Genomic DNA, 12,031 nt, shown 5'->3' with positions numbered 1-12,031 from the left:
TGTCTCTGAATTCTTCACAATATGTCTTCAGCAACATGAAAAACTGACAAACCTGAAGCTTTTTATTTTTAAAAATTACAACCATGAGAAGCCATCTCATCACTTCCCCTGCTTTTCAAGTACATTTTCTACTGACAATAGTGTGTATTCACACTACAATATTACATTTAACTCACTAAGTCATTTCAATATCCAAACTAGAATTAGTGAGAGTCAAGCAATAAGTTTGTTTTATAACTAAAACATAGTTATATTGTTTATACTATTACATAGTACATATCTTATAACTAGAACATAGTTTTTTAACTATATATGTACAATAGTCTTTAAATGGGCAAAGTTCATGTAGCAAACACTTCTATTTTTACTACATAAGGGAAAGAAAAAAAACTAAGTTTCTTCAATACCCTAAAGCTGTGTTCTGAATTATTTCAGAGGCAATAATTCATAATTTTCCAAAGATCTTAAACAGTAATAGAAAAATCACAATTAAAAATTATATCATGTATCTGTTTTTTTTTAAATTTCCAGATAATTTGAATTACTGAAAGTAAAATTATATTTATTAACATATATTAAGTACTTCAGAAGTATTTTCATTTGAAATTCAAGTCTGGCTTTTCAATAACAAATTTATTTCAGTTCTACAACAATGGGAGCCAAGAGTTAATCATAATTTTTGGTCAATATTTATTCATTTTGGAAAGAAAGTATTACAAAGATAAGCTCCAAAAATACAATCATCAGCTCAGAGGCATCTTTACAGATTCCAAAAAATATTTTTAGATAACAGATATATATCCAAAATTAATGCATTGATAAAATTTATATTGATATGATTGATTGAATATTTACACATCAAACAAAATACACTGCCAATAATGCCATTTCCAGAAATATTGTTTCCTGCTGTTAAAAAAAAAAAAAGAAAGGAAAACTAAAACAATGCTTAAAACTTCAGAAAGTTTTGGAAAATCACCTACATCTTATCTGTAAGTCTCATTATATTGGAAAATTTTCTGGAGTTTGTGTTACAGAACATATTTTTAGAGCATTGTCCTCAAAGATTAATCTAATTTTGCTTAAATATCTCCAGGTTGTCAACTGAAAGAGTATTGGGCTCAAAATTAGAAGGCAGAAATGTGAGTCTGGACTCAGTGTGGAACTCTCAGATACAGCTCCATATGTATGTAGTTAGGATATTAATATACCAAATCATAAGTCTATTGTGAAGGGTCAATAAAAGACTTATAAAAACTCTATAAGACACTATGCAAATGTGTAATGTTGAACACTAATATCAGTACAGAGTTGGCTAGTGGGTGACAATCAAGAGATGTGTTGAATAAATAAATGAATATACAAACTCATGAAAGTATTCAATCAGTAAATAATTGCATAAAAAGAAATGTGCAAGTCTGCTTCTGTCATGTATCCAAAAGATTTGAAAGAAGGAACTCAGATACATTTATATCAATGCTCACAGTAGCATTATTCACAATAAGCCAAAAAGGGGAAACAACCCAAATTCCCATCAACAGAGAGTAGATAAACAAAATGTGGCATATCCCATGCAATGGAATATTATTGAGCCTTTAAAAATGAATGGAATTTTGATACATGCTACAACATGGATGAAACTTGAAAACATCATGCTAAGTGAAATAAGCTAGACAAAAAAAAATCTAAATATTGAGTTATTCAATTTATATGAGGTATCTAGAATCAGCCCAATTTTTAGAGACATAAAATAGAATAGAAATTACCAGAGGAGAGGGAAAAAGGAGAAGTTATTATTTAGTGGGTATAGAGTTTCTATTTGAGATGATGAAAAAGTTTCAGAAATAGAAAAATACTTATGGTTGTATAACATTGTGCATATGTATGTGCAAACATAACTAATGCCACTGAATCATACATTTAAAAATGATTAAAATGGTAAATATTATATTTTACCACAATAAAAACAAAGAAATTTTATCATATATTGTAGAATTGTGATTATTAGCTATTCCTTGCCAAAAAAAAAAAAATGGGGGAACCTGGGAGGCTGAGTCAGTTAGCATCTGCCTTCAGCTCAGGTCATGACCTCAGGGTTCTGGGATTGAGCCCCACATTGGGCTCCCTGCTCAGCAGAGTCTGCTTCTCCCTCACCCTCTCCCCTATGCTCTCTCACTCTCTCAAATAAATAAATAAAATATTTTTTAAAAACATGCTAGCCATTACTCCCACATATGAAGTTTTATGGTGACCAGCACTCAAACTTCCACATCAAGGGCACAGTGGGGAGAAAAACTGTCCCAACTAACAGTTACTGGTGGGCAACACCATGTCCTATCCAATATGCTCTGAAGTCTTGATGTCTGGGGGGAAGATGGTGGAAGAAAAGTGCACTTGTGCAGGCCCCTGGGACTCAGCATCCAGATACCAGGGATGGGTCCCTGAGTTTGGACTTGGGGGAGAGACTGGGACCCTGGTGGGGACTTCTGGGGGGACTCATAGTGATACCAAGGTCCACCCTACTCCAAAACATATTCCCTATTCCAGGGAAACCAGATGTCATGGAACTCCTTATCCTTGATTCTGCACAGGGCCAGGAAGCCTGCTGATGAGGCCTGCCTGATGATTCCTGGGAGACCCTACCCCTGCAGGGGCCCTGAGCCTCTTCCCAGCAGAGATCCACAGGGGCCTGACTCAAATGAACTCCCCCACCCCAACCCAGGCACCTTGAGTACAGTATGAAGAACTCCCTGCAACAGGAAGATGGCCTGCTGGACTGGGGTTCCCCCTGAACACACAGACCTAGAAGTCAGGAAGGCTTTAGGGCAGAAGGTGCACAGGGAGGGAAGAGCAAATCCTTGGGTGATCTGATGTAAAAGTTCCCAATGACAGGGGCAAGATTACAAATAGTTTGAGCCAGAGAGGGGACTTGTAGTGACACATGGGTTAAATTTAAAAAGCAAAAGAAAAAATACATATACTGAAGAAGATACTCAAAAGTGTTTATAAAGAATAAATGAAACAAGATGGGATTGGGAGGGAGACAAACCATAAATGACTCTTAATCTCACAAAACAAACTGGGGGTTGCTGGGGGGAGGTGGGATTGGGAGAGGGGGAGCGGGCTATGGACATTGGGGAGGGGAGGCGAACCATAAGAGACTATGGACTCTGAAAAACAACCTGAGGGTTTTGAAGGGTCAGGGGTGGGAGGTTGGGGGAACAGGTGGTGGGTGATGGGGAGGGCACGTTTTGCATGGAGCACTGGGTGTTGTGCAAAAAGAATGAATACTGTTACACTGAAAAAAAAAAAAATAAATAAATAAAAAGGGAAAAAAAAGTGTTTATAAAGATTTCTGTCTCTGAGAAGGTGAAGTAGAAATCCTTTTTCATAGTTTTCTTGCTGAACACAATTTAAAAACTTAGATGTTACAAATAAGACAAACATAAAAAAGAATGAAAAGTAGAGAGAAGGCAAATTTGCTAAGAATCTCAGGACTCAAGGAATAGCATAATAATCAGTCTCTGGGTTTTCTTCTTGCTTAGTCGTTCAAGAGGTGAAGCTGAACAGCCAAAAACCAGGAAATGTCAATGAACACAGATAATAAAAACTCATAACAAATGAAGGAATGGGGAAGTCTAACAAGACAGAAAACTTTTGGGAAAGAACCACTCTGTTCCAGCCAAACACCACAGAAAATCTGTATCACCATCCCCACCCATGCCAGCAAAAGCCAAGTGAGGGCATAGATTTCTACACCCTTGAGGCTCTGATGAGGCACCCAACACCCCCATAGCAGTATTGTTAGAGGAGCTAGGTAGGACATTTGTCAGCAAACAGTAAAGATAAGGAAACCACACCAAGTTGACAGTATAGACCACCTAAGAATCCTGGACCTCTACCCAAAATGAGCAACAAAGAGCTTCTCCTTTTGCTCCCTGTTAGGGTGGCATCAGGGGAGGCCTAGTGGACAGTCAGTAGTTTTAGCACCATGAAGCGGTAAAGAAGCCACTCCCTCTACTTGGTGTCAGTGTGGCTATGTGGGGAGCAGTAATGAAACATTTATACTCTGTCTAGCAAGGAATATACCTGTGGAGGACTAGTGGAAAACCAGAACTCCCAATTCTGACTAGAAGCAACCACTACCACATGGATATCCATGGAGGCCAAGTGGAGATCTGGGCTTCTACCTCCATCTGACAGTAAAAAGGTAGCCCCTTCCCTAACAAAGAAGAAGTCAGCTAAAGCAGATTTAAATATGATTTAGAGTCTCATAACACAATATCAAAAAAGGTACTCACCATAATGAGAACCAGAGAGATCTCAAACTTAATGAAAAAAGATAATAAATAAATGCTGTTATGGGTGAAATTGTGCTCCACCCTCTCCCCTGATTCCTAAGTTGAAATACTAACTTTCAATACCACAAAATGAGACTATATTTAAAGATAAGGCTTTATGAAGAGGTAATTAAGGTAAAATGAGGTCATTAGGATGGTCCCTAATCCAATGCAGCTGGCATCCTTATAAGGAAAAGATTAGGACACAGGTATATATATGCATGGAGGGAAGACAGAGAAATGATGGCCATCTACATGTGAAAGAGAGGGAACCTTAAAAGAAAGCAACGCTGCCATCCTCTTGATCTTGAACTTCTGGCCTCCAGAACTCTGAGAAAATAAATTTCTACTGTTTAAGCCAGTGGTTCTCTGACCAAACCCTAAATTTGGACTTCATCCTCAAACACAGTTGGTATATACATGATCAGGCTCAAGCAGGCCCTAAAGCCAAAAACAAATGAGATAAAAAAGTGGCCCTATTCCTGCTATACCACCTTCTCTCTCCAGCCTGCAGCTATAACCTCATGGGAAGTTTCCTAAGAGCAGTTGTCAGAGAAAGAGAAAATTCAGGCCTAGGTTATGCATGGTACTATATGATATGCAGACACCACCCAAAAAGGCAGAGCTGCCACACTCTCTACCTCTAGCACAAATTCCTTGTTCCCCTTCTCTTTCCCTTTTAAGTCTTCATATGGCATAGTATTCCCACATTTGTGTCCCTGATAAAATTATTTTGTCCATTTTTCCACTCATAAAACCGTAAGTCTTGTTGCATAGACTAGTGACATTATGTACTGCTCAAACACATAGTAGGTGATAATAAATAATAGATCAGTGATGTGATCTCAGTATCAGAGTCAGGGACCTGGAAGGAATCTCAGGAAGACACAATACTGTATAATCCACTAACTCAAAGATGACCTAAAGACATCTAATCAGGAGACTATCAAATACCACACATCAGGAACTTCAGAGCACAAGGTTTGAGGAGGCGATCATCAAGAAAGCTGAAGATGTAAGTGAAGTCAAGTCTAGTGCTAATTCAATTTTACTTCATCCAAACAGCAATGGGGAGCCACTGAAGGACCTTAGAAGAATGGTGTGATGGAGACTTTTAAAAAAAGATGACTAGTTATCCTTCAGAGATAGAAGAGGAAATGCTTGAACTATGAGGTTTTCTCATAGTTATGGCGATGAGTAACAAGGATTAAATGTAAGTCATCACAGTGGGCATAGAAGGAGGGAAGATACAAATAGCGTTAAAGCAGAATAGACAGAACTTGACAACTAATTGGCTATAATGGGAGAGGAATTGGGATGAGGCCAGTATGATGCATGGATATTTAGTTCAGATGACTGTATTATCTGCCATCATTTACTAAAATAAGAAGCATATTTGAGGGGAAAATAAGTTGCAGGTTTGAAGGGAGAAAGATTAATTAATTAAGTTCAAATCATTATGAGTCTGAAGCTCCTATGGGACAGGTAGAGTGTGTGTGTGTGTGTGTGTGTGTGTGTGTGTGTGTGTGTGTGTATTTAAAAACATAAGACAATTTAGGCTCAAAATAAAGATTTGTGAGCCAGTGGCATCTAGATAATAACTGATACATGGGAGCAGATATGTTCAACCATATGAAACCAGTATGAAAAAGACCACAGCCTGGTACAGGACTCTGAGAGTCTGAGACAGAGCAGGAAGAACAGACCAGGAACATGAGAAGTGTCACTAACACCAAAGATATTTTCAGGTGTATGAATGGTCAAGAAAAGGAAACCACTAGACAAAATTAAACATAGTGTATAATGGAATATTTCTAATATGTTTAACAATATGAGTGGCCTTTGTCAGAGAACTTCTATTAATAGTGTGGTGGGAACAGAGGCTGGTTTGGAGTGAGTAGAAATAAAAGGTAAGCAAGTAGAGACAGAGAGCTTGGCACAAAAACCTCCTGTCTCCCATTATTTGGCTTTTGCCAAATTTATCTCTCATCATGCTCTATTTGGGCCCTAAAATCTAATAATTAAAAGATAGTTGCCATTTCCCAAACGCACTAGACCATGTCTTGCCTTTTCTCACAAATCTTCCTTTCAAGATTAAGCCACAGCATTGTTCCTCCCATCAAGTCTACTCTGCTCCCAGACCCATGTCTCTCAATTACATATGACCTATTCTCCCATTTGAATAGAGTACCCATTGCATAAGTCTATCCTGGTGTCTAAACCAGGATACGCCTATTGTGATTGCAACTTGGGCCTCACTCTTGGAAGCTCATGTCAATGTGATGGATTACAGAAATGGCCACAAATTTCTCCCCATCCCTGGATTCATACCCTTTTGCCAGGTGATTCTGCTTCTTTGGCCATCAAGGGGTGGAATCCATTTCTCTAGTGCTTGAATCAGATCTCGACCATATGGTTTGACTTAGGAAATGAGACGTTAGCAAATATAACACACCAAAGGCATGAAAAGCCCATCTCTAATGGCACTAGGGATAAAATCACCGTAAACAAGCACAGTCTGACTAGCTAGAGAAAAAGAGACCACATGGTGGAGAAAGCCATCCCAGTTGACACTGAGCAATTGCCAAATATGTAAGGAAAGCCATCCTACAGCTTCCAGCCTCAGCTGAGCCAGTCTAGACCAGAAGATCTGCCCAATCAACCCATAAGTTAATCATAAGAAATAGTAATTATTATTTTAAGTCACAATGTTCTCAAGTAATTTGGTACACAGGAAAAGCTAACTGATACAGTGAAAAAGAAACCCCATGGAAATTTCATTTATTTTGTTAGCTTGTCATTAATGTTCAGGGAGTATTAACAGAGAGGCCAGAAATGGTGAGAGTTGTGTCCTTCAAGTTTACATATTAAAGATGAGACTCTTCAGTAACACTCACTTGCCCAAGAACTTAACATTTGTAAATCTCCCAAAACAGCCACAAGAATATCTTTCTATCTGCAGGCTGCAAAAGGAATGTGGTAGACTCCAAATAGATTTGGAGACTAGAGAGACATGGAAAAGGCCACTGCTGAGTATACAATTGCAAATGACATATTCAAGCAAAGATCTAAGAAGATGAGTCTGTGCAGAGAGAGTAGCATTCAGAAATAGGAGTTCGTGAGGAAAATGATGGCAAGAGATGGGTTAAGGGCAGAAAGAAGCTATAATTCAGAGACCAAACTCTGGGAACCAAAGCCAGAAACAAAATTATGGATTTGAATATGACATAAATTTCCTCCATAAATACTACTGAATGATACTCAGTGTATCTGAAACATGAGCAGATAGACAACAGTTCTTACTGTATGGATGATTTTTGTTATTGTTAAATGCTCATTAGTAATGAAATCATTATCACTTCAGAGATGCCAAAATGTTTCTGAATAAATAAAATTTTATTTTGGAGTTTAGCATTAGATTAATTTTAACTTGATTAAGAATAATGATAACAAAACATAACAGTTGCTGGTCTGTTAACCCAAAGAAGAAGAAGGTTTTGCTCTCAGTTTTTCAATGCTTCTTAGGTCCAAAATTCAGCTAACCTTAAATGAACTGGTTTCCAAAGATCTCCTCAAACAGTCATATTTTTCCTTGTGAATCTGAAAGCAAATTTGTCCTGCAATTTTCAATTTGTTTTTGCCTAAGGGAATCAATGATACATTTTGAACCAAAATACATTAGAATTTCAGAAGAGTTCAGAAATGCTTTTGTTTTAAGGGAAAATAATGTGCTCTCTTTTGTGTTTGGCAAGGCAAAACTGCAATCCTATGATATATCTGGTCTAATAAAAATTAACCTCCTGAATATACATGCACTAAAAATACTTTATGTAATACAAACACCTGAAATCCTTGGGAAAAGGCACGATACAAATAACTGATTGATACATGTTGCTGAAAAAGCTAACACTAAATGCATTTAATGTGTTTAAATCTCGCTTTTCAAGAAATAATGAACTCAGCATAACTAAAAGCATTAATCAGTCAAATATAAAGCATTTATTGATTGCCTTATGTTCTCCTATTTAGTCAACAAATATTTAAAGAGCACTTACTTCCTATGTTCTAGATGATGGGATATGTGGTAAGTAAGAGGAGTATGGCCAATTGCTTTCGGAGAATCCAGTGAGAAGTCAGAAAACACATTTAAAAAAATAAGGGGAATAACATTAACTATTATGGTAGACTTGATAAATGAAATAAACAGGGCACACTGATAAAGAAAAAAGGAGGCAAGGGTTATTTGGCCTAGAAGTAGTCCTAGGGAGATGACTTTAAAGCTGAGACAAGACAGAAGATCACCAAGGAAAAACCAACAAGCAGCATGTGACAGCTCATGGAGGTTGGGGGCTGAGCACTTACTGTGTTTGGAGAAATTAAAGAACAATGGATCAAGTATAAAAAGCAAAGGAAAGAAAGACATTAGATGGATTTACATGCATGGATGATCAAAAACTATGCTAGGACTTACAGGCCAAATAGGGAGTAGCCCTTTTATTAAAATGAAATGTGAAGCAGGGAAATAATGACTGCTCACACTAGGGTAGAGGCAGGAAAGATGGAGAAAGTGACCAAATTAGAAATATTTTAGGATTGGAATGAACGAAGTGTGCCGAAGTAGCGTATGAGAAAGGAAGAACGTAAGCATGATGCTAAGCAGCTCAAGAATAAGGGTGCTATTTACTGAAAAGGAAACAGATGTGTGCTGGAGGAGCACACGAGTTTGGGGAAGCAGAGAACTGTGTCTGAAACTTTGTAAGAACTGGAAAGAAATACAAGCAAGTCCCTGATTCTCAAGTATGGGGCCATGGAGACCTCAACATACATACATGTAGGGAGAGAAGTGGAGATAACGCTAAATATAATTAAATGTCAAATTACTGAGCAAATCCTATGAGTAATCCATCCAAAGATTCAGAAAATCGGGTAGAAAATAAAAACTAGATTTGTGGAGGAGTGGGAAAGTTTTAGGAAATTATGAGTATGCAGGTGGCCAAGGAATTTTCCCAGGACAGTAGAAGGAGGCTGGAGTATTAATGGCACAGACTGAGACAGAAATGGGGATTTTCTATGAGAAGAGCAGACATTCCCTCTCTTTTGCCATAAAGTCATTAAACAAATCTACATAAAAAAAATTTCTCTTCAGGGACACCTGGGTGGCTGAGATGGTTAAGTGTCTGCATTCAGCTTTAGTTCATGATCCCAGGATCCTGGGATTGAGCCCTGTGCCATGGTCCCCATTCAGCAGATAGCCTGCTTCTCTCTATTTCTATGCCCCTTCCTCTGTTTGTGTGTGCTTTCTCTCCCTTTATCAAATATTAAACAAAACAAAACAAAAACTTCAGAAAAAAGGAAAGAAGAAGAAGAAGAAGAAGAAGAAGAAGAAGAAGAAGAAATCTTTCTCCAGTTCTGTAGTCCTACTGCAGAGTCCTGTTCAGGCTGTCATCATGCATGGCCATTCAGGAGACGTTGGCATAGCCTCCTACCATTGAGTCTCTGCCTCAGGCAAACCTGTCCCTTCGCCCAGACTGGCCTCTCCCAAACCACAGAGGTAATCATACATTTCCCCTATAAATTCTCCCTGACACAACACCATCTAGCTTCCTGTGGAAAGGCCTTTCTAGTATGACCCCTTATTTCCCAGTCACAGCTCACTTCATCCTTCATACTGCACTCATTGTTCAAACCAACACATGCAATCTCAGACTCAGAATTGTCTCTGTGAATGCTTTTTGTATATTATTTTCCTCAACATCATGTTTAATTTTTTTGGCCAAAGTAGGGCAAGACAACAAAACTTAGTATGCTTTGCAACTGATATCATAACAAAGATGTTAACATTGACAGTTCTTAGTTTTGTCAATGATCCAATAATTCCTAAACACCCCCTTACTTGAAGTCTAACTTGCCCACCAAACTAGGAGGCAGAATTGGTCTCCCTTCTGTTCTGACACCACCACACCTCATATGTGCCCATATAATAAAACCTATTGTCCTATAAGCTTGTGTATCTTTGTCCTTCAAATACATATATGGGCTTTACTCATGCCTTTTCATCTTCATACACTACCACCCTCCCCCTCCCCACTGCCTATCCCAATATCACCACAGACCACCAAAATAATGAATACAACCATACTTCAGAGTATTTGTGAACTCTATCCCCAAAAAGCTCATGTCTGCTCCACGTATTTTCACTAGATCAGCTCACAGAATGATAGCGGATGGTCAGCTTAATCTTAAAGCATTATTGAATTGACACACAGTGACAGAGTTAGGCCATCTTTAATTGCCTCAGACCTTGATGTTTTTTTTAAAACCTTACAATTCTATTTTTTTCTCATCCAGACAGGTACTGTCTGCATTGAATAGGTCTTGTACCTACAATCTTCATTTTTCTATGAACTTCTCTGATTTGGGATGTAATCCTTACTTGCCAATATTATTGAAAATATGGAAAGTTTTACTTCAGTGGCCACATGAACATGTTCGCAACCTATCGCATAATGAAACATTTATAAATTATCCTTCCTCTTTCCTAAATGTACATCTTACAGGAGAGTCTTATCTTTCACTTAATGAATAGTGTGTGAACTGGCTAGAGAATTACTGGAAGTTTTGTTAAATGCTTCTTACACAGAGCTGATAGTGCACATGTCCATGTAATTGATCCAAGCCACAGCAATGTTGAATTTCATTTTATCCAAAATAATTTCTTGCTAATAACTGTCATTTTACTAGATTCTTTCATTGAATATTGCTGTAGTAAAGAGGTTTCTTCTAAGCTACCATTTACAAAGTTATAAAGTTTTTGTTTTATGGGTTTTTTTTATTAATTTGTTTATTTTACTGTAAGGGTGATACTCTTTACATGCCAATGAGTAAAGAACCACAGAACCACAGGCCTGTGGTGAAATGCAGGGGGGGTAGAGCTCATTCATTTACAAGGAGCAGATTTCTCACACCACCAGTCAAGAAAGCTTGGGGCGCCTGGGTGGCTCAGTGGGTTAAAGCCTCTGCCTTCGGCTCAGGTCATGGTCCTGGGGTCCTGGGATTGAGCCCTGCATCGGGCTCTCTGCTTGGCAGGGAGCCTGCTTCCTCCTCTCTCTCTCTCTATGCCTGCCTCTCTCCCTACTTGTGAGCTCTGTCAAATAAATAAATAAAATCTTAAAAAAAAAGAAAGCTTGAACCATTCTTAGCAATGCTTCTCAGTGGAAATCAAAACTGACATGCACCTGCTAGGCATGTTAAGTTGGTCATGAACAATTAGGACAGCAAATAGAATGGACCAATTCCAAAAAGGAACCAGTCCTATCACTTTAGGACTGAGTGATAAAAAAATAATAATAAAATTTAAATTAAAAAAAAGCCATAGAAGGTCTTGCCTAGTAGGCTGGGGTATCTCATTTGAACACAAAATGCTGTAAGGCTCGAGAGCTGAGGTGTATTATGAATTCCAGTGTTACAGAAAGATGATGTGACCACTTTAGAAATGAGATGGGAACCAAAGGGCTAGGGTAGCATCTTTTCTTTAAAAGAGTAATCGATTTTTGACACAAAGTACTTAATGAAGTATATACAAATGGGCATATTTGTGCAAAAATGTTAGTTACCTCTTGAAGCTTCTTCAAAAGGAAACTCGTAGCACTCATTCAGTGTTTAGACAAATATCCTAGTTTCTTCCTTCACCC

The 12,031-nt window shown here is 38.1% G+C and overlaps 1 protein-coding gene across 1 annotated transcript in view; it reads right to left on the bottom strand.

Annotated features, from left to right (window-relative positions):
• PXDNL (peroxidasin like) overlaps positions 1 to 12,031 on the bottom strand; it is a 521,054-nt gene that overhangs the window by 226,148 nt on the left and 282,875 nt on the right. The gene's annotated exons all lie outside the window — the stretch shown is intronic.

The sequence above is a fragment of the Meles meles genome, chromosome 1 (genome assembly GCF_922984935.1).
Source record: "Meles meles chromosome 1, mMelMel3.1 paternal haplotype, whole genome shotgun sequence".
Lineage (NCBI taxonomy): Eukaryota > Metazoa > Chordata > Mammalia > Carnivora > Mustelidae > Meles > Meles meles.
Note: the sequence above shows the minus strand (reverse complement) of the source record. Positions and strands in the feature narration are given on the sequence as shown.